The 20130-nt window shown below is 38.5% G+C and overlaps 1 protein-coding gene across 1 annotated transcript in view; it reads left to right on the top strand.

Annotated features, from left to right (window-relative positions):
- The first annotated feature begins 4583 nt into the window (after positions 1-4583).
- The window catches only part of LOC126188160 (protein tramtrack, alpha isoform), a 334993-nt gene continuing 319446 nt past the window's right edge, over positions 4584-20130 (top strand). The window contains exon 1 of the mRNA XM_049929674.1: positions 4584-5030. The gene's annotated coding sequence lies outside the window, so the exon portion shown is untranslated. The remainder of the gene's footprint in view (positions 5031-20130) is intronic.

Here is a 20130-nt window from a genome sequence, read left to right as displayed (position 1 = left end):
CCCTTCCCAACCACTGCTCGCCTTTCATGCTCCTCAACTCTTATAACTGACTTCAAGAAGAATATAATAATTCATACCCCAAAGAAAGCAGGTGTTGACAGATGTGAAAATTACGGAACTATCAGTTCAATAAGCCACAGAAATGAAACATGGGGATAAACAGTTTAGACAAGAAAGGAATAGAAGATTTTGAAATGTGGTGCTACAGAAGAATGCTGAAGGTGAGATGGGTCAGTCAGGTAACTAATGAGAAGGTGCTGAATAGAATTGGGGAGAAGAGAAATTTGTGGTACAACCTTAATATAAGAAGGGATCCGTTTATAGGACACAAGGGATCACCGATTTACTACTGCAGGGAAGTGTGGCGGGTAAAAATCGTAGAGAAGACCAAGAGATGAATGCAGTAAGCAGATTCAGAAGAATGTAAGTTGCAGCAGTTACTCGGAAATGAAGAGGCTTGTTCAAGATAGAGTAGTGTGGAGAGCTGCTTCGAACCAGTCTTTGGACAACAGCATACTGAGTGATGTGGCACAGAGTAAAGGCTCTAGAGCTGCATTTGGGAGGAATGGCATTCAGTCTCCTGTTCGTTCTTCCTGATTTAGATTTGCTGTGGGTTTCCCAAGTTGCCAGGGTGAATATTGGGGTGGTTCCATTGAAAATGCCATTGCCAATTTTCTACACTGTGTATTGGTATGTAAGAAAAGCATTGACAAAAAAATTTGCGAGACCGCTGTAAGCGTCAGCAAAACACGTATTTTACTATGATGGAAGGTGGTAACAAATGAGGGAAACCTCATTCAGTTTTTTTGTCAATCATCAGAGACACTTTGTCTTTAATTCTTGTGGCGAGAAGACGTTTTTCTTGTAATACAATGTGGTCTGAAAAATAATCCTATGAAAAATACGAAATCTCAAAATACGCTTTTTTGTGCAAAGTTTTCTTTTCTTCCGCGCATCATCTCAAAGTTAGGCTTGCATCGGAAGAAGAAGCCCGATTAAGAACTGTTATACACATGGTCAATGGCGGGCGAAGATGAATATAACCAAGGACACCAGACATAAGTTCATGGAACCACTGGCTCACAATTTACGAAATTTGTGAGTTAAAGAAAAGACAATTTATTCCCTGGAAAAAAATCATAAAAATCAAATATGCCAATAGTATACAAGCAACAAAAATATGTATATATATATTTGCACTCCTGTGCTTACTTAATCGAGTTCTAGTTTATATATGGTATACATACATGCAAGTCATAAAGATAAATATTCATTAACTTAACTAAATAATAGGACACTAATGTATGTATGTACAACATAACCTCTTTACACATTAACTTAATTCTTACGAAAAATTACTTTATTTGTGTTCATGAAATGACAGCACAGTCACTCAATCAAAGACATTATTCAGTTTCTGTGTTCTAAAAGCTTCGAATAGCGTTGTACCTTCAGTTAGCCATGTATTTTCTCGTGTTACCAGCCAATGTCAAAATTTTAATACAGAAAGTATTGCCGTTTGTCATAACGTTATCTGCTGGACAGCATATTAACATTTAAAAATCGCATACAAACTACATTCCCTCAACTAAGCAAGTTGTGGATAGTAGCTACTTATTATAAAGTAGTTCATTTGGTAATTAATAAACACGACTTTAAGGTTTGTGCCACAAGAAATTTTGGTTCATACCCTCTAACAGACCCTCTTATGTGAAACATAAGTCACGCAGACAGCCTCCAATTGACACTAAAGATACTCAAAAATTGGCAGGAAAATTAGGTTCATCCAGTTGTAATTCACCCAGTGCACAAAATCAGCTATCACTATTACATCACAATATCTGAGGACTGAGGGGTAAGCTTAATGAAATGCTTATTTGTGGTAAAGAATTAGAGTTGAGCAAACCAGTTGATATAATCGGACTCTCTGATCATCGTGTGACCACTGGTAGATATATGTTAAATGTTACAGGATTGAAGTTAGCTTCTTATATCTGTAGAGGAAATATGGTGAAAGGAGGAGTTGTCATATTTGTCAGAAACTGTTTTGATTTCAAGAATACTGATATTAATAAAGTTTGCTCAGAGCAGCACATAGAAGCTTGTGCAACAGAAGTAGTATTTCATAATAAGTCCTTTATAATAGTAGGTATATACAGATCCCCTTCAGGAAATTTGAACCTCCAGGAACAGACTTTGATGAAACGTTCTCGCCTGTTGGTCGTCATTCTTCACTTCGCATCCTGTTAGCTTTATAAACTGAGTTTGGTCTTGACATTGAACATATGTATCCTCAAACTGCATTCCTATATGGTGATCTCGATGAAGAAGTTTATATTCGTCAACCTGAAGGCTACATAAAGAACGGGAGGAGATGAAGGTTTGCAAGCTCAAGAAGGCAATGTATGGTCTGAAACAGGCGTCACGCGTTTGGAATATGAAATTAGATGTGACTTTACATAAAATGAATCTAAAGAAGTCAGAATATGATTCTTGCATTTATTTCAGAATTGAGAAACAAAATATACTCATTATAGCTGTTTATGTAGACGACTTGATCATTTTCTCTAGTAGAAATAATAGGTAGAAGAAAGAATTGAAGAAAGGATTAATGAATCAGTTTAAGATGACAGATGTTGGTGAACTTAGTTGGTGTCTTGGCATGAGAATAAAACGAAACAGGAAACAGGGGACCATTAGTATTGATCAAAGCAAATATGCAGCAAACATACTCAAGAAATTTGGTATGGAACATTGTAATCCGTTTGCATATCCATTTGAACTTGGTTCAAAGCTGCAAAAATGTGAAAATAAATTGACAGATGAGGAAAACCTTGTGCTACATCACATTCCTTATCAGCAAGCCGTAGGATCACTACTGTATTTAGCTCAAAGCACAAGACCGGACATTGCATATGTTGTGGGGTTCTAAGCAGATTCAATTCTTATTATCGGAACATCCACTGGGAAGCGGTCAAATGCCCGCATCTCGTGGTCGTGCGGTAGCGTTCTCGCTTCCCACGCCCGGGTTCGATTCCCGGCGGGGTCAGGGATTTTCTCTGCCTCGTGATGGCTGGGTGTTGTGTGCTGTCCTTAGGTTAGTTAGGTTTAAGTAGTTTTAAGTTCTGGGGGACTTATGACCATAGATGTTAAGTCCCATAGTGCTCAGAGCCATTTGAACCATTTTTTTTAAGTGGTCAAACGAATTATGCGATACATTAAAGGCACAGTCAATGTAGGACTAACTTTCCGAAAAAGTGGAACAACTGAAATTGTAGGTTTCTGTGATGCTGATTATGCATCAGACCTCCATCAGCGGCTATCGACGACCGGTTATATCTTCAAGATAGCTGGGACAACAGTTTCCTGGACTTCAAAACGACAACAAACTGTCGCTCTATCAACTACAGAAGCTATGTATATTGCTCTATCAGCAGCAGCAAGAGAAGCGGTATACCTTCAAGGATTGCTTCGTGAATTGTGTGTAACGCATAGTGAAAAACCAGTAAGTGTATGATGTGATAATAGAGGTGCCATTGCACTGAGTCACAATGGTGTGCACCACTATATTCGTGATTTAATTAAAACACGAAAATTTAGTGTGAAACCTGTAAATACCGATAAGCAGCAAGCTGATTTTTTTGACGAAGAGACTGCCTAAAGGTAAACATCAGTGGTGCTATCAAGCTGTGGGACTTTCAGATTTCACGAATTGACATTTCAAGAACTTGTGGGGGTGTTGGGAACATTCATATTTTACTCTTTGATGTGTTATATGTATGGTAGTTTATGTTTCCTCCTTGATCTTCGCTATGTACATCGCTGAATAAATGGTCTCTAAAAATGTGTGTTCCTGGCAATATGGTGTATTGCGTATTTGATTAAAAGGTCAGCTTTATAATCTCACAGAGGACCAATTAGAGTCAATATCTAATAATGTTATAAAAATTCCGAATAGCGTCATACCTTCAGTTCACCATGTATTTTCTCGTGTTACCAGCCATTGTCAGAATTTTAATACAGAAAGTATTGCCATTTGTCTGAACGTTATCTCCTGGACAGCATATTAACATTTAAAAATCGCATACAAACTAAACTCCCTCAACTGAGCAAGTTGTGGATTGTAGCTACTTATTATAAAGTAGTTCATTCGGTAATTAATAAACACGATTTTAACGTATGTGTCGCAAGAAATTTTGGTTCGTCTCCTTTAACGGACCCCCTTCTGCGAAACTATTATGAGTCCACTCACTCCCCCCGACAACAGTGCAACCAACCACCCATCCTTATCGTCTTTTTCTACAGATTACGGGTACCCGTTTTGTTGAAAAAGCAAGAGCATTCCTGTAGCACTTAAGAAAATTGTCACAAGGGGCTGGCGCCAACAAACAATTTATTTGAAAACTTAGTTTATTGTACCATTCTGTACGAAGGAAAATTGTGTTTTTTTTTTTATAGAAGTTCCTCCATACACTTCTACACTGTTTTTTTTTTCTTTTGTATCTACTCGCGTGGAGAAATGTTAATGTCTTCACTTAAAAGAAGAGACTTGCGATAGTAGATGCTATGACTAATAGCGCGTAACCATCAAATGTTTCAATGTTTGTACGGCAGTGTATACATCATATGCTCTATAATTTAAGAACTTCAAGTAGTTCATGCAATCTTAGTATATTTCAGGGCTTCTTGCTTATTTCGAATGGCATATAATTAACTAATAATACTGCTCAGCAGGACGAAAGTGCATGACATTTCATGGTAATGCGGAGTTCTAATATAAGCAACATCTTTGTTGCTTCCGATTACCAATTTATTAAAAAAAATTCAGTAATATCAAGAGCGCTTCAAAGTAGTTACAGTGAAGTCATACAGAATAATGGCAGTGAACGTTTTTTAGTGAGACCCTGCCATCAAGATATATTGTTTCTCGTACTTTTTTCACATGACTATTATATACTGTATGACGTCATAAGGAATTGTGAGGGCGTCATTTGAGGAGATTTACAGAAGATCCAAACCAGGGTTTTGAGGTAATGTAATCATTTAATTTTGATGATATGCAAGACAGTTGCCGAACCATGGTGATTTCCCCGCGATTGTTATTCTCCGCGATCATTTGAGGTTTTTGTATAGTTCATTGCTTGATAATTGGTATGGAATGTTATGTTTCCACAGCTGTGTACGAGTGTACGGTTTGTTTACAACTGAACTAAATCTTAACACTAGTGAGAGTTAATTATCATTGTAGTTGCAAATTACGACATGACCCCAAAAGGTCTTAAGGAGAGTAATAAAAGCGGTTTGTAGGTAATTAAACAGCTCATTTGAATTCATTCTTACATTGCAACAGTATTGTCATACGTATATTAATGCTCTGTAGAGCTACGAACGAAGAGGCGCAACATATGCACAGAAGGAAATACACACACAAACACACTCGTCCAAAAAAAAAACTGTACATGACCAGGGCGATAAGCTAACCGTATTGGAAATAAGTGTTTGTGACGCCTTGAGCGATTTGCTTATCATTAAACATCAAGCGAAAAGTTTTACGAAATTGTCGAACAACTGCTCGTAGCTATGGCTGTGATGTTAGTTATAGGGTGATAGTTACGTTGTGTCTTCCATGCAGTTTTCATAATTTATGTCACATGTGTACAAAACAAAAGTTTGAAATTTGTCTAGTATCTAAAACGCACATTCTGCATTTACCTTGCAGCTATAGTTTTTGTAAAGGAAAGTATGCATACATCTGTTTGAGACTTTATATATATAGGTCTAGAGTAAACTTGGATTCACATCTTGTTCATGCATACATATCAGCTAAAATTAAAATTTATACCATTTTTACAGAGTTGCAACAATTGGATACTTGGTATGAACATGTAGTTACTCAGTTGGAATTAGAACATAGTTATGAACGTTATGAAAATAATACTTGTTAAATGTAAGTGAGAATACTTACAGTAGCATGTAGAGCAGGGTTAAATAGGCCTAATAAATAATTCACTTACATTAAGTCATATCTGAGAAAGTAATGTAGGCCTAGTAAACAAAGAAAACTTCAATCAGAAACTAGGTTTAGGCTGTTGTGAATTAGCAGTTTGCTTCATGCATCGTAGTTTACAATTTCTGATATAAGAGTGAGTCCTCTACTACCAAGCTTTTAATGTGTGTTAAGATAATGAACAGGGAGGTCCTGTGAAGGTATGAAGTTATAAATGCTATTTTTCAGGCTGTCTGTAAAAACAAGGTGTTTTGTAGCCAAAAGCTTTGTTTTATAATGATTGGGGAATACCTACAAAGTAGATCAACTCTGAATCTTCATGATAAACAGGTAACGCCATGCAAATAATTTTTTAGCCATTTGGTCGAAACCTTCCCTGTTTCATAGTTCTCTGCCAGTGGCATTTGATGAAAAGAATACTTATTCTGAAGGATGACTGGAGTGACTAACATTCTGATTCACAGCAAATATCAATATTACCCATTATTTACTATTTAGGCAGCCTTAGAGTCCCATGAAATTGCTGATGTAAAATGTTTGAGGTTAGCCTACCATTTTATATGAATAGTAAACACTTATACACACCTAAGTTAGCTTGTCTGTATTACTTTATACATTTAGTAAAAAAGGGTTTTTGTTGTTTAGTTTTGTTTCTGGCACAGAGTATATGTCTTTAGGCCTGGGTAAAAGTTAACTGTGTTTAAATTGGTCACTTTATGAGAAGAATCCAAATACAATTTCATCTCAGGACTGTTTTGTTGGGTAAATGACTACATCACAGTACAAATTGAAGCATTCAGTATTGCTTTGCCTATCCACAACTTTTAGATATGCTGCAGATCATTATTTCAGTACGTCAGAGCTTTCATATTCACATTCTTTATCTTCCCCAAACTGCGACCATATTGTCACATTCCAGCCTAAGCTAGACTTCCTGCTGTGCGAGGAATCAGTCTACAACCCCAAACTATATTCCAAAAAGAAATATTATCAGTCCTGTGTCCTTTTTCTATTTGCACACACATGATGTCACACATCACATTGTCAGTTTCATGCTCCATAGGTTATTTGCGCAATAAATTGTAGTGATGTGTAACGAGTAATTTTAAATTCACATTACGCTGCCGGATGAAACCAACAGCCACTAAGTTTGGTTGACTTTAAACTTGCTGGGTAGATATTAACTCTGTGTAATTGCATTTTGAATACCCAGAATGTACATGGCCAGAAAATGGGCAAGAGAATTGTTGAAGACAGCAAATCCAAAAGGAAATTCCAACAATTAATTACCTTTATTCCTGCAACCTGCTGATAGCAGTTTTTCCCATACAACAAGCGATAATACATTTTAATTAAAAAACGTAAGATTGAACACTGATGTGTTTATAACTTTGGAATCAAGGAATTTTATTAATAGTCATTGCACTCTCAGAAGCAGCATGGAAATGTCGACAGGCAGAAGTTACTAGAAACTTGTGCATCAATAAAAAGATCGATGCACAATGCAAACAACACTTCCACCATCGTTCACTAGTGAAAGATCTTGCCAGTAGCTCAAGAAAGTTCTCCTATGTAAAATCACTAAGTGAGCCAAAGTCACTTGTCGACCAGTCTGGTACTGCAGTAGGAGACAGTAAAAGGAAAGCTGGAGTTCTTCATTTCACATTTAAGAAATTATTCACTCAAAAGGATGTTACAGACAAAACAACATTTGGCTGTCACACACATACTTGTTTGGAGGATGTAACAATAGGTGTCCCAGGTGATGAGAAGCAACTAAAAAAGTTAAAAACCAATAAGTCACCAGATATGAATGGAATCCCTGTTTGGTTTTACAGAGGGTACTCTACAGCATTGGCCTCCTTACTTAGCTTGCTTTTATTGCAAACCTCTCACCCAGTGCAAAGTCAAAGCAACTGTAAAAAAGTGCAGAGGGCTTCTGCATATAAGATGTTAAAAGGACAGACCTGCAAAATTACAGACAAACATCTTTAATGGGTCGACAGAGCTACGCGATTGCTTTTGGACTGGATTCCACAGCAGGCCTGGTATTGCAGACTTCCAAGTTCCGTCTTGCGTGGCAATCATCTCTAGAACATAAACTATGTAGACAAACCTTAATTTCACAGATATACCACTTACAGATGTCGCAATATCAGTGTTGGAAGGAAATTGGCCTAAATTTTGCATCCACTCCGAAGACTTTGACCATCCAGTGTCACTGAGCAATGTGTCTTGAAACTTTCAGTGAGGCTACTGAAGGAATAATGTTAGAGACTTGCAGGGCCATAACTAGGATGGCTGCACCTAAGCAGAACATAAACACTGAAGAAAGAAAGTTGTTATGTTAAGAGAAGAGAGAAAAATAGTAATTTTACGTGCTGACAGGGGAAACACTGCAGTAGTTCTGCCTGCAACATCTTACTTTCGCAAGAAGATGGGTGCCCTGCAAGACTCAACGTACTGTCATCTTCAGAAAGATCCAATGGATGTACTGTAATGGTAAATATCCGCCGTCCTCAATTGCAACTCTTTTCCTGAAAATGTGAAAAAGAGCTTAAGAGTACAAGTGCCAATTCCATCACGACCTTATGCCTGCCTAAGTTACATAAGGAAGTATAGGGAGCCCCAATATATTACTTAGCAAAACATCTGGCTTCTCTTCTGACCCCTTTAGTAGGAGAATGTGAACAGTATTTTTGAAACTCGGAAGACTTTATACAGCAACTAAAGAAATTGTATCTCAAACCTGCTGACATATTAGTGAGTTTCGAAGTGGTATGTTTGTGAGGGTTCATTACAACCCATATGAGCTAAGTGGAGGAGGACATCTTACGTTTTTTCAGACATTTGCTCCCTCGATTTACTTTTTATTTAACGAACAATATTTTGAGCAAACTGATGGTGTTACTATAGGTAGTCATTCGTATCCCATAGCAACTAACCTTTTTATGGAAGACCATCAAGGAAAAAGCACCTAAGTCAGAAGTTTTGAGACCTAAATATTTCTGAAGATATGTGGATGACACCTTTGTAGTATGACCATGTGGGACAGCAATACTTCCTGAATTTCTGGAATGCCTTAACTCCCTCCATCCTAGAATTTGCTTTACCATGGAACTGGAGACAAATGGAGACCTGCTGATTTTGGATGTCTTAGTCCTTAGATAAGGAATTGATTCCTTAGATCACAGTGTGTTCCGTAAACCAATTCACACTGACCTATATGTATGAGGTGCCATCACCTATCCCAACACAGTGGTGTATTACGGACTCTCGTTCATGGGGTTAGAGTTGTCTCAAATCCAGGGACGTTGTCAGCAGAGCTTAGCCGTCTTTGCTCTTTTTGTATAGAACGAGCACTCTTATAATCAGATTTGAAATGCATTTCAGGAGAAATCCATCTGGATAATTTATCTACCCTTGTGTTGTTGTGTCCTTTATGATTGTCAGTCTGTTTAAGAAACATCAAGGGAAGTTTGTCTTTCACTTTCCAGCACCAGTGTGGGTGATGCTAGCTCCTATTAAAGGCAAGCTAGGCCTATAGAGGCCAGGGGTATGTAAAATCCCGTGCCAGTACGGGAAATCACACAGTGACCAGAGGTGTTGCACTGTTAAAGATAGATGTGCTGAATGTAGAGATCACACCAGACTAGGTCAGCCTTAAAGGTCTGGTGTTGATGAACACTATCTTGACGCAAGACATAGCGTGAACTACAGAGAGAAAAAGATTCTTTATCCGCCTCCACGTACTAGGACTCAGTCATTAAAGAAGCGGTGAAATACTAATAAGTAATGGCCTAATTAATAGACACACAGGATTTCAACTTAGCAAGGCATAGGAACCAGCATTGGTACTAATGCATCATCGACCACAGACCACCAGTCAAACAAAGACGGTCAATCAGAATCGGGACACTTAAACTGGCTGCCAACTCTCTGCCAGCATGTGCACTGGACTGCGACTTGCGGCCGTGCTTTCTCGCACCACACATTTGAAGATCATGGCCTGTTTCACCAGCAGGGAGCTCTGAATGTTGACGTCTTCTGTTTTTCAGCCATGATGATGATGTAGTTCCACCCCTTGGCGTCTGCACTTTTCTAGCGAACCATCACTTATGTAGGCAAGCCATTTCAGCAACACGGCAGAAACCAACTGAACATGATTAGCAGCTGTCTCGTTGGAAATTTGTGTAACTTTTTCAACTTACCTGATGTGACGCGTGGGAATAACTGAATAGCTGCAGGATTCTTGATCATCTTCTGGGTTGAATATAATGAGTTTCCTTGGTACAGAAAAGTTTCTGCCCACAAATCCACATGGATTTCGAAAACATTGGTTGTGTGAGACCTAGTGTGCCCTTTTCTCACATGGTATCCTGCAAACTGTGGATGAAGAGCAACAGGCAGGTTAAATGTTTTTAGATTTCCGTAAAGCGGTTGACATGGTGCTCCACTGCAGACTATTAACGGAGGTCTGAACATACGGAATAGGTTCCCAGATATGTTAGTGGCTCAAAGACGAAACATTAATAGAAACCAACATGTTGTCCTTGGCAATGAAATTTCATCGGAGACAAGAGAAATGTAATACAACTGAACTTGTTCTCTATGCACATAGAGGATCTGACGACTACAGTGAACAACAATTGGCAACAGTTTGCTGATGACACTGTAGTCTGACAGTGTTGTCGTTGAGTGACTGTAGAATAATACAGGACGAGTTAGAATTTTTATTTGGTTTGATGAATAGGAGTATGCTCCAAATGAGGAAAAATGTAAATTACTGCAGAGGAGTTGGTGAAGAAACACTGTAATGGTTGGTTGTGGTACTAGTTTTATGCTGCTTAACACATCCACATCAATTAAAGATCTGGGTGTAATGTTGCAAAGTGTATTTAAATGGGATGACCACCTAAGGATGCTAAAAGGCAAAGTGCATGGCCGACTTTTGTTTCTTTTGGCAATTGTAGGAAAGTGTATCTCATTATGGAGGAGACTCTTATGTAGCACAAATGTGATCCATTCTTGAGTACTACTTGCATGTTTGGGACTTCACCGTGTCAGATTAAAGGAAGACACCTGAGTAATCCAGAGGCATGCTGCTGGATTTGTTTCTGATGGCTTCGAACAGCATGTGGAGAGGCTTCATGAGGTCAAATGCATAATAGCATAATAATGTGTAGAAACATAAATATTAACATAGTGTTGAGGGTAAAATTAGTAATAATCTGTTAACTTAATGTCAGCCGCCAAGTCAGGATTTCTCTACAGTTCTTCCAATTCCTTGTTTCTTCTTATCCTCCATTGTCCTGCCTCATACATGGCTCCAAAAATATTTTCGTCTGCCATCTTCTCAAGAGCTTGTCTTCTGCTACAGTCACTGTCCATGTTTCTGAGCCATACATTACCACTGGTCTTATGACTGTCCGATAGACAGTCACCTTCGATTTTCTGCTCAGACTACGTTACTGAAGGATCTCGATCTGGACCCAGTAAGCTCTGTTTCCTGCAGCAATCCTAGATTTTATTTCTTCTCTTATTCTGCTATCCTCCGTAACCAGCACTTCTGGTATTGGAACATCTCACATCTCTCATAATTGCCTCTGTTAAAGTAAATATACTTCTCTTTAACAACAGTATTTTTCCTGGAAGCAAAGAGATACTGTGTTTTTGTGTTGTTTACTCTAAGTCCCAACTGTTCTGCATCCTTTTCCAGTCTGCCAAATTCTTCTTCCATTTCTTTCAAACTTCTAGACAGCATACACGCATCATCGGCATAAGCTAGATTTTGGTGCATATGGTTAAACAGAGTGCCACTTCGGTTATCAATCTCCACCCTTCGCATCACTCTCTCCAACACTATGTTGAAGAGTAGCACCCTGTCTAAATCCTTGGTTGACTTCAAATTCTTTATGAAGTTTTCCTTCTACTTTTACTTGGCATTCTGTGCTGGTGAGGGTCATTTGTACCAGTCTGATAAGTTTACTTGGGAGATCCATCTCCATTAAGATGTCGTATAGCTTTTTCCTTTTAACACCTATCATAGGCCTGTCTACAAAAAGTTGATGTGCATCCACATTATATTCATAACACTTTTCCATTATTTGCCTTATAATGAAAATCTGTTCTGTCATTGATCTGCCCCATCGAAAACCACACTGGTAGTCTCAGAGTATTTCTTCTGTAATTGGTGTAAGTCTCTTTCTTTTGGCTAATACTTTGTACAACATGCTGACTAAAGCAATACCATGATGATTTTCACAGTTTGACAGTACAGTAATTAAAAAATAAGAAGTCTGCAGGCATTGGCGAGCTTCCTGTCTCTGTTCTGAAGGTGTGCGTAGATAACATGCAAACCCCATTAAGAAATATAATAAATGAATCCTTTATTTCACATGTTTATCAGGGTACCTTAAGGATTTGCGAGTGGTGCCCTTACTAAGGCTAGGCAATACGAAAAGCACTGAGAACTATAGGCCAGTTTTATTGCTGTCTTCATTCTAAAAGATAATTGAAACAATTGTGAAAGAAAGACTGATAAATTACGTGAGTAAACACAACCTCTTTAATGAAGGGTTATTTGGTTTCAGAAGTGCAAGCAGTACAATGTTGACAGTTGCAAAGTTCACAAAAGTTATACTTGAAGCTCTTGATAGAAATGAAAGTGTTACAGACATTTTCTTAGACTTGTCCAAGGCGTTTGACACTGCCGACCGTAAAATACTATTGAGTAAACTAGAAGTGTTAGGTGTAAGAGGAATGGTGAAAGAGTGATTTCAGTGTTACTTGGAGAACAGGGTGCAAAAGGTGTAGATTCTTCATTCATCTGCTGATGGTAAATTTCTAGTCCAACAATTATTGGACTAGAAATATATTAACATAGGTGTTCCTGAGGATAGTATTTGGTCCAGTTCTATTCTTATTATATATATCAATAACTTTTCAGACAGCATAAGATGTGGAGGAAAAGTTCTTTTTGTGTTGACAGAAACATCATAGTCGCTGATAAAGTGTAAGATCTCCTATAAGAGAAAGGAAGTTGAACCCACAAGGATGTTTACAAATGGATAGTATGTAATAAAATAACATTGAACATAAAAGAAAATGAACAGTATGCACTTCAGCACAAAGAGAGGAAGCAACTCTTTTGTAAACCATAGGTGGTAAATGTATAGTTGTGTAGCAAACATAAAGTTTTTATGGATGAACATTGTCAGCTAACATGAAGTGAACATACAAAAGTATTGACAAAATGAATGTCATCAGTATACATTAATCATAGGTTTTTAGCATTAATTTGTAACAGTCGGTGTGTTGTAGCAATGTAGTACACCTACATGCTCTATTCTTAGTTATGGGATTCTTTTCTGGGGATAGAAGGGACAAAATAAGGACATGGTTTTTAAACTACATAAAAGGGCCATAAGAATACTAACTGGAAGTAGTAGTTGGGCTCATTGTAAAGAGCTATTTAAAAAATTGGGTATCCTTACTGCACCAAATTAGTACTTACACTAATCTGTGTTGCACACCAGGGAAAATATTATAAACACTGAACAAATAGTTCTATACATAATTGTGGAACAACAGTCAGTTTGGAATTGCATTTATTCAGGAAAAACAAAAATCTAAAAACAGCAGTTTGTATTTGGGGATAAAATTGTATACTAAATTCCCAAAGGGAGTCAAAAAGATTACTGAAACATTTGTCTAAAAACGCAGCTAAAACATTCTTTACAAGTAATGTGTTATTACCCAATTAAAGATTACGTAGAGGAGAGTAGTGGATAATAAGAAGGTAGTTAACTACATCGCCTTGTCACATTTCAGTACACGATTATGGTTTACTACTTTCATGAGGATTATGTTTGAAGATGTATGGTGCTTGACAGTACTAACTGATGGCTTAGGACGATAGCACATAGTTGAGTATGGAGGCCGAAATTGAGGCAAGGGGCACAGCAACTTCTTCTCAATCTAGGAGTCATCAGTCGATATCTTAATGTAAGTAGCAGTGAAGATTGGAACTGTGTTTTACATTGCAAGCAACCAGAAACAGTCCAGTAGTCGTCAGCGGGTGCCTTCAGTTTATGGGCAGTGAAGAAGGAAACTATGTTTTGTATTGTAAGTTACCTGTAACACTTTGTATGTAAATGAAGGAATATTATACAGTAGAGTAATCAAATGAGACAAGGTAGCTGTTAGGACACTGATCTCTTATTGGGGAGGCTAAAGCTGCTCTGTTCAGCCATCCTGATTTGCTGCTCTGTTCAGCCATCCTGATTTGGATTTTCCACAATTTTCCTGGATCACTAGGCAGATGGCAGGATGGTTCCCTAGTCAAGACCATGGTCGACCACCTGTCCTATCCTTGTAAAGCATGTTATGTATACTGTGTGTTATTTCTTGGCCTATTGATTGCTTTGTATTACCTTGACAGGCCCTGTATCATTGTGAGATGATCCTTGGATGAATAAAGATAAACAAGTAAATGGGCATTGCTCAAGTAAAGACCATATTCTTTTCACAAAATGTTACTGAGAAAATTTAGAGAAGCACATTTGCAGCTAACTGCAGAATAATTCTGCTGCCACCAACATACATTTCACATGAGGACTATGGAGAAGAGATAAGAAAAATTAGGGCTGTTACAGAGGTGTACAGACAGTTTTCCCTCACTCGATTTACGAGTGGAAATGACTAGTTACGGTACAAGGTACCATTTCAAATTTAAAGAGAAACTCAACCAACCAAACAGTATCAATAAGTTACTGATTTATCAATATTCTGGTAACATTTAGAAATGGAAAGTAAAGACACCAGTAATGCATTGGGGCCTGAAGGGTTGACAATCCTAACTAGTCAGGATCCTGCATAAATTTGTTTTAATTTTTTGTTGTTGTTCTGGTCTTCAGTCCAGAGATTGGTTTGATGCAGCTCTCCATGCTACTCTATCCTGTGCAAGCTTCTTCATCTCCCAGTACCTACTGCAACCTACATCCTCCTGAATCTGTTTAGTGTATTCATCTCTTGGTCTCCCTCTACGATTTTTACCCTCCACGCTTCCCTTCAATACTAAATTGGTGATCCCTTGATGTCTCAGAATATGCCCTACCAACGATCCCTTCTTCTAGTCAAGTTGTGCCACAAGTTCCTCTTCTCCCCAATTCTGTTCAATACCTCCTCATTAGTTGTGTGATCTACCCATCTAATCTTCAGCATTCTTCTATAGCACCACATTTCGAAAGCTTCTATTCTCTTCTTGTCTAAACTATTTATCGTCCCCGTTTCACATCCATACATGGCTACACTCCATACAAATACTTTCAGAAACGACTTCCTGACACTTAAATCTATACTCGATGTTAACAAATTCCTCTTCTTCAGAAACGCTTTCCTTGCCATTGCCAGTCTACATTTTATATCTTCTCTACTTCGACCATCATCAGTTATTTTGCTCCCCAAATATCAAAACTCCGTTACTACTTTAAGTTTCTCATTTCCTAATTTAATTCCCGCAGCATCACCCGATTTAATACGACTACGTTCCATTATCCTCGTTTTCTTTTGTTGATGTTCATATTATATCCTCCTTTCAAGACACTGTCCACTCTGTTCAGCTGCTCTTCCAGGTCCTTTGCTGTCTCTGACAGAATTACAATGTCATCGGCGAACCTCGAAGTTTTTATTTCTTCTCCGTGGATTTTAATTCCTACTCCTAATTTTTCTTTTGTTTCCTTTACTGCTTACTCAATATACAGATTCAATAACGTCGGGGATAGGCTACAACCCTGTCTCACTCCCTTCCCAACCACTGCTTACCTTTCGTGCCCCTCGACTCTTATAACTGCCATCTGGTTTCTGTACAAATTGTGAATAGCCTTTCACTCCCTGTATTTTACCCCTGCCACCTTCAGAATTTGAGAGTATTCCAGTCAACGTTGTCAACAGCTTTCTCTGAGTCTACACATGCTAGAAATGTAGGTTTGCCTTTCCTTAATCTATTTTCTAAGATAAGTCGTAGGGTCAGTATTGCCTCACATGTTCCAACCTTTCTACAGAATCCAAACTGATCTTCCCCGAGGTCGGCTTCCACCAGTTTTTCCATTCGTCTGTAAACAATTTTTGTTAGTATTTTGCAGCCATGGCTTATTAAACTGATAGTTCGGTAATTTTCACATCTATCAACACCTGCTTTCTTTGGGATTGGAATTCTTCTTGAAGTCTGAGGGTATTTCACCTGTCTCATACATCTTGCTCACTAGATGGTAGAGTTTTGTGAAGCCTGGCTCTCCCAAGGCTGTCAGTAGTTCTAATGGAATGTTGTCTACTCCCAGGGCCTTGTTTCGACTTACATCTTTCAGTGCTCTGTCAAACTCTTCACGCAGTACCATATCTATTTCATCTTCATCTACATTCTCTTCCATTTCTATAGTATTGTCCTCAAGAACATCGCCCTTGTGTAGACCCCCTATATACTCCTTCCACCTTTCTGCTTTCCCTTCTTTGCTCAGAACTGGGTTTCCATCTGAGCTCTTGATATTCATGCAAGTGCTTCTCTTTTCTCCAAAAGGTCTCTGTAATTTTCCTGTAGACAGTATCTATCTTACCCCTAGTGAGATAAGCCTCTGCATCCTTATATTTGTCCTCTAGCCATCCCTGCTTCGCCATTTTTCACTTCCTGTTGATCTCATTTTTGAGACGTTTGTGTTCCTTTTTGCCTGCTACATTTACTGCATTTTTATATTTTCTCCTTTCATCAATTAAATTCAATATATCTTCTGTTACTCAAGGATTTCTGTTAGCCCTCGTCTTTTTACCTACTTGATCCTCTGCTACTTCCACTATTTCATCTCTCAAAGCTACACATTCTTCTTCTACTGTATTTCTTTCCCCCATTCTTGTCAATCGTTCCCTGATGCTCTCCTTGAAGCTTTCTTCAACCTCTGGTTCTTTCAGTTTATCTAGGTCCCATCTCCTCAAATTCCCACCTTTTTGCAGTTTCTTCAGTTTTAATCTACAGTTCATAACCAATAGATTGTGGTCAGTTCACCACTGCCCCTGGAAATGTCTTACAATTTAAAACCTGGTTCGTGATTCTCTGTCTTGCCATTATATAATCTGAGACCTTCCAGTATTTCCAGGCTTCTTCCATGTATACTACCTTCTTTTATGATTCTTGAACCAAGTGTTAGCTGTGATTAAGTTATGCTCTGTGCAAAATTCTACCAGAAGGTTTCCTCTTTCATCCTTAATCCCATTCCATATTCACCTACTACGTTTCTTCTCTTCCTTTTTCTACTATCGAGTTTGTCACCCGTGACAATTAAATTTTTTTCTCCCTTCACTATCTGAATAATTTCTTTTATCTCATCATACATTTCATCAATCTCTGTGTCATCTGCGGAGCTAGTTGGCATGTGAACTTGTACTACTGTGGTAGGCGCGGGCTTCATACCTACCCTTACCACTATAATGCGTTCACTATGCTGTTTGTAGTAGCTTACCCGCATTCCTATTTTCCTATTCATTATTAAACCTATTCCTGCATTATCCCTATTTGATTTTGTGTTTATAACCCTATATAGTCACCTGACCAGAAGTCTTGTTCCTCCTGCCACTGAACTTCACTAATTCCCACTATATCTAACTTTAACCTACGCATTTCCCTTTTTAAATTTTCTAACCTACTTGCCCAATTAATGGATCTGACATTCCATACTCTAACCCATAGAACGCCAGTTTTCTTTCTCCTGATAACAATAGTCCCCGCCCGGAGGTCCGAATGGGGGACTATTTTACCTCCGGAATATTTTACCCAAGAGGACGCCATCATCATTTAACCATACAGTAAAGCTGTATGAGGAAAAAATTATGGCTGTAGTTTCCCCTTGCTTTCAGCCGTTCACAGTACCAGCACAGCAAGGCCGCTTTTGTTAGTGTTAAAAGGCCAGATCAGTCAATCGTCTAGACTGTTGCCCCTGCAACTACTGAAAAGGCTGCTGGCCCTCTTCAGGAACCACATGTTTGTCTGGCCTCTCAACAGATACCCCTCCGTCGTGGTTGCACCTACAGTACGGCTATCTGTATCGCTGAGGCATGCAAGCCTCCCCACCAATGGCAAGGTCCATGGTTCGTGTGGGGGGGGGGGGGGGGGTTAAATAGATTCACCAATTTTCCTTATCATAAGAATTAGATTATCAGCTTTTCAGCTTAAACATCCACTTTTTTTACACTGGAGTTCGTAACAAAGCAGTTGTACAGGAATTTGTAATCACTATTTTTCTAAATTCGACATTTTGATCACATTTCACCATCTTATGCATAGCTACATTGCCTATGTGTGTAGAAGTGCAGGTATTTCCCTTGTAACATCTGATCAATGTGATCAAAGTATAAAATCCTATATATTTATACACACCCATAACGCTCTTGTCTGAACAACGCAGCAAAAATACTTCTTCCCACCAGAGAAAAATATTTTCTCTCTCACTCCTTCGCACAGGTGCATTCTCTGTGCCGTTTGCTGTAAGATGTGCCTCATTTTGGAATGGTGTCCCTCACTATAGTGGGGTTACCCAGTGTCTGAACAGTGAAGTGATGAGTGTACATTGCTTTATCGAAGAATTGAATCCTATCACAAGCTTGAATGGGGCACATGTCATGTTCTGTTTCTTGAAACAACAACAACAAAGCTTGAATTTGTTTCTGTACACCTCCCTTAACCCATTACAACTAAGTAAATCGGCACTTTCTGTTTTTATGAAGCCCCTAGCTAAAGTTCTGTATCTGAACCATTCTCCCATAGAATTGGCTATGTTGTATCATCACACTCCTGTACTGTCATAAATACATTTGTATTAGCTGTTATGTATATATTTACACACACACAGTATTATTGGTGTTGTTGTTTTTAGTGTCAGTGCTGTTGTTCAGAACTGCCTTGGACAGATCTTGGACGGCATCTATTTACTTCCATTACTACAATTATTGTTACTAACTTTTTTATAATATTATAATAATGAACATTGTTTAAGTAGACTTTGTTGTAAGAGTCTTGAGTGCATAAAACCAAATTTCTCCCTCAAATGCACAACATTTTCATCATTTTTATGGAAGGGTAGAGTACTCAATGGACATCACTTGTCACACACTATTAGATGCTCCATTTCTAGGCAATATATTTTACACCACAAGTTATTTCCTGTCACTGTGTATGCAAGTTAAGGAAGTATCATTCTGATATGAAATTTTTCAGATTGTCTGGGAAAACAGTGACCCATATGCATGCTTAATAGTAATATGTAGTCTCTTTCCTCATGATGTTTCCTGCAGGTTTCTGTTTTCCTTGGCGGGCTGTGTATCTTCTAGTGGTTTACCATCTTTACTGCTGGCATTAATTTAATTTCTTAGGATAATGACATGTTCTTAGTATGTACAACACTTGCAGCTTCAAATGCTGGGTGTGTGTTCATTTAGTTACATTCTTATTTGAACCAAATGATTAGCTAATTTACAAACAGGAACTGCTAGAGAAGACTTTTGTAGCAGTTTGACATTGCGAATAAAGTGGTGTTTGAAAGAATATTTCTGTTACATTGTTTTAAATTTTTGAGTGGGGGAAATAATGGTTCATCCTATTGTATCCATGTTCAGCAGATGCTTCAGGTATATTGTTGGCCAGTACATTGTCTGGCCTTACCACTGTCTCTAGGTTAACTTGCGAGTCAGCCATCTTCTGTTGTGTAATAGTGTCTGTGAGAATGGAGTGGATGAGTGCTTCTCTGCTGGAAGTGGTTGGAGGCATAGATGTTGAATTGTCAGAGTTCTTTATTGTTAACCATAAACAGACACTGTTCCTGTGGAATGAATTGTCAGAATTCTTTGTTGTTAACCATAAACAGGCACAGTGCCTGTGGTATGGAGACTACATACGACAGATGTTGAATCATGCACCCAGGTGCGGTGGTGCGGACGTGCCACTTTAAGCACTTCCTGGTGAGGCAGCCCAGTAGCAAGAAGCTTTGGCTGTCATTGCAGTCCAAGTAGCTAGTTATTGTGGAGTCAAGATAGTGTGACAGCGTGCCGACTCAGGTGGCCATAGTGAGGCAGGCCCAAGA

The sequence above is a fragment of the Schistocerca cancellata genome, chromosome 5 (assembly GCF_023864275.1).
Source record: "Schistocerca cancellata isolate TAMUIC-IGC-003103 chromosome 5, iqSchCanc2.1, whole genome shotgun sequence".
Taxonomy (NCBI): Eukaryota; Metazoa; Arthropoda; class Insecta; order Orthoptera; family Acrididae; genus Schistocerca; species Schistocerca cancellata.
The sequence above is the reverse complement of the archived record's forward strand: the minus strand, read 5'-3'. Positions and strand labels throughout refer to the sequence as shown.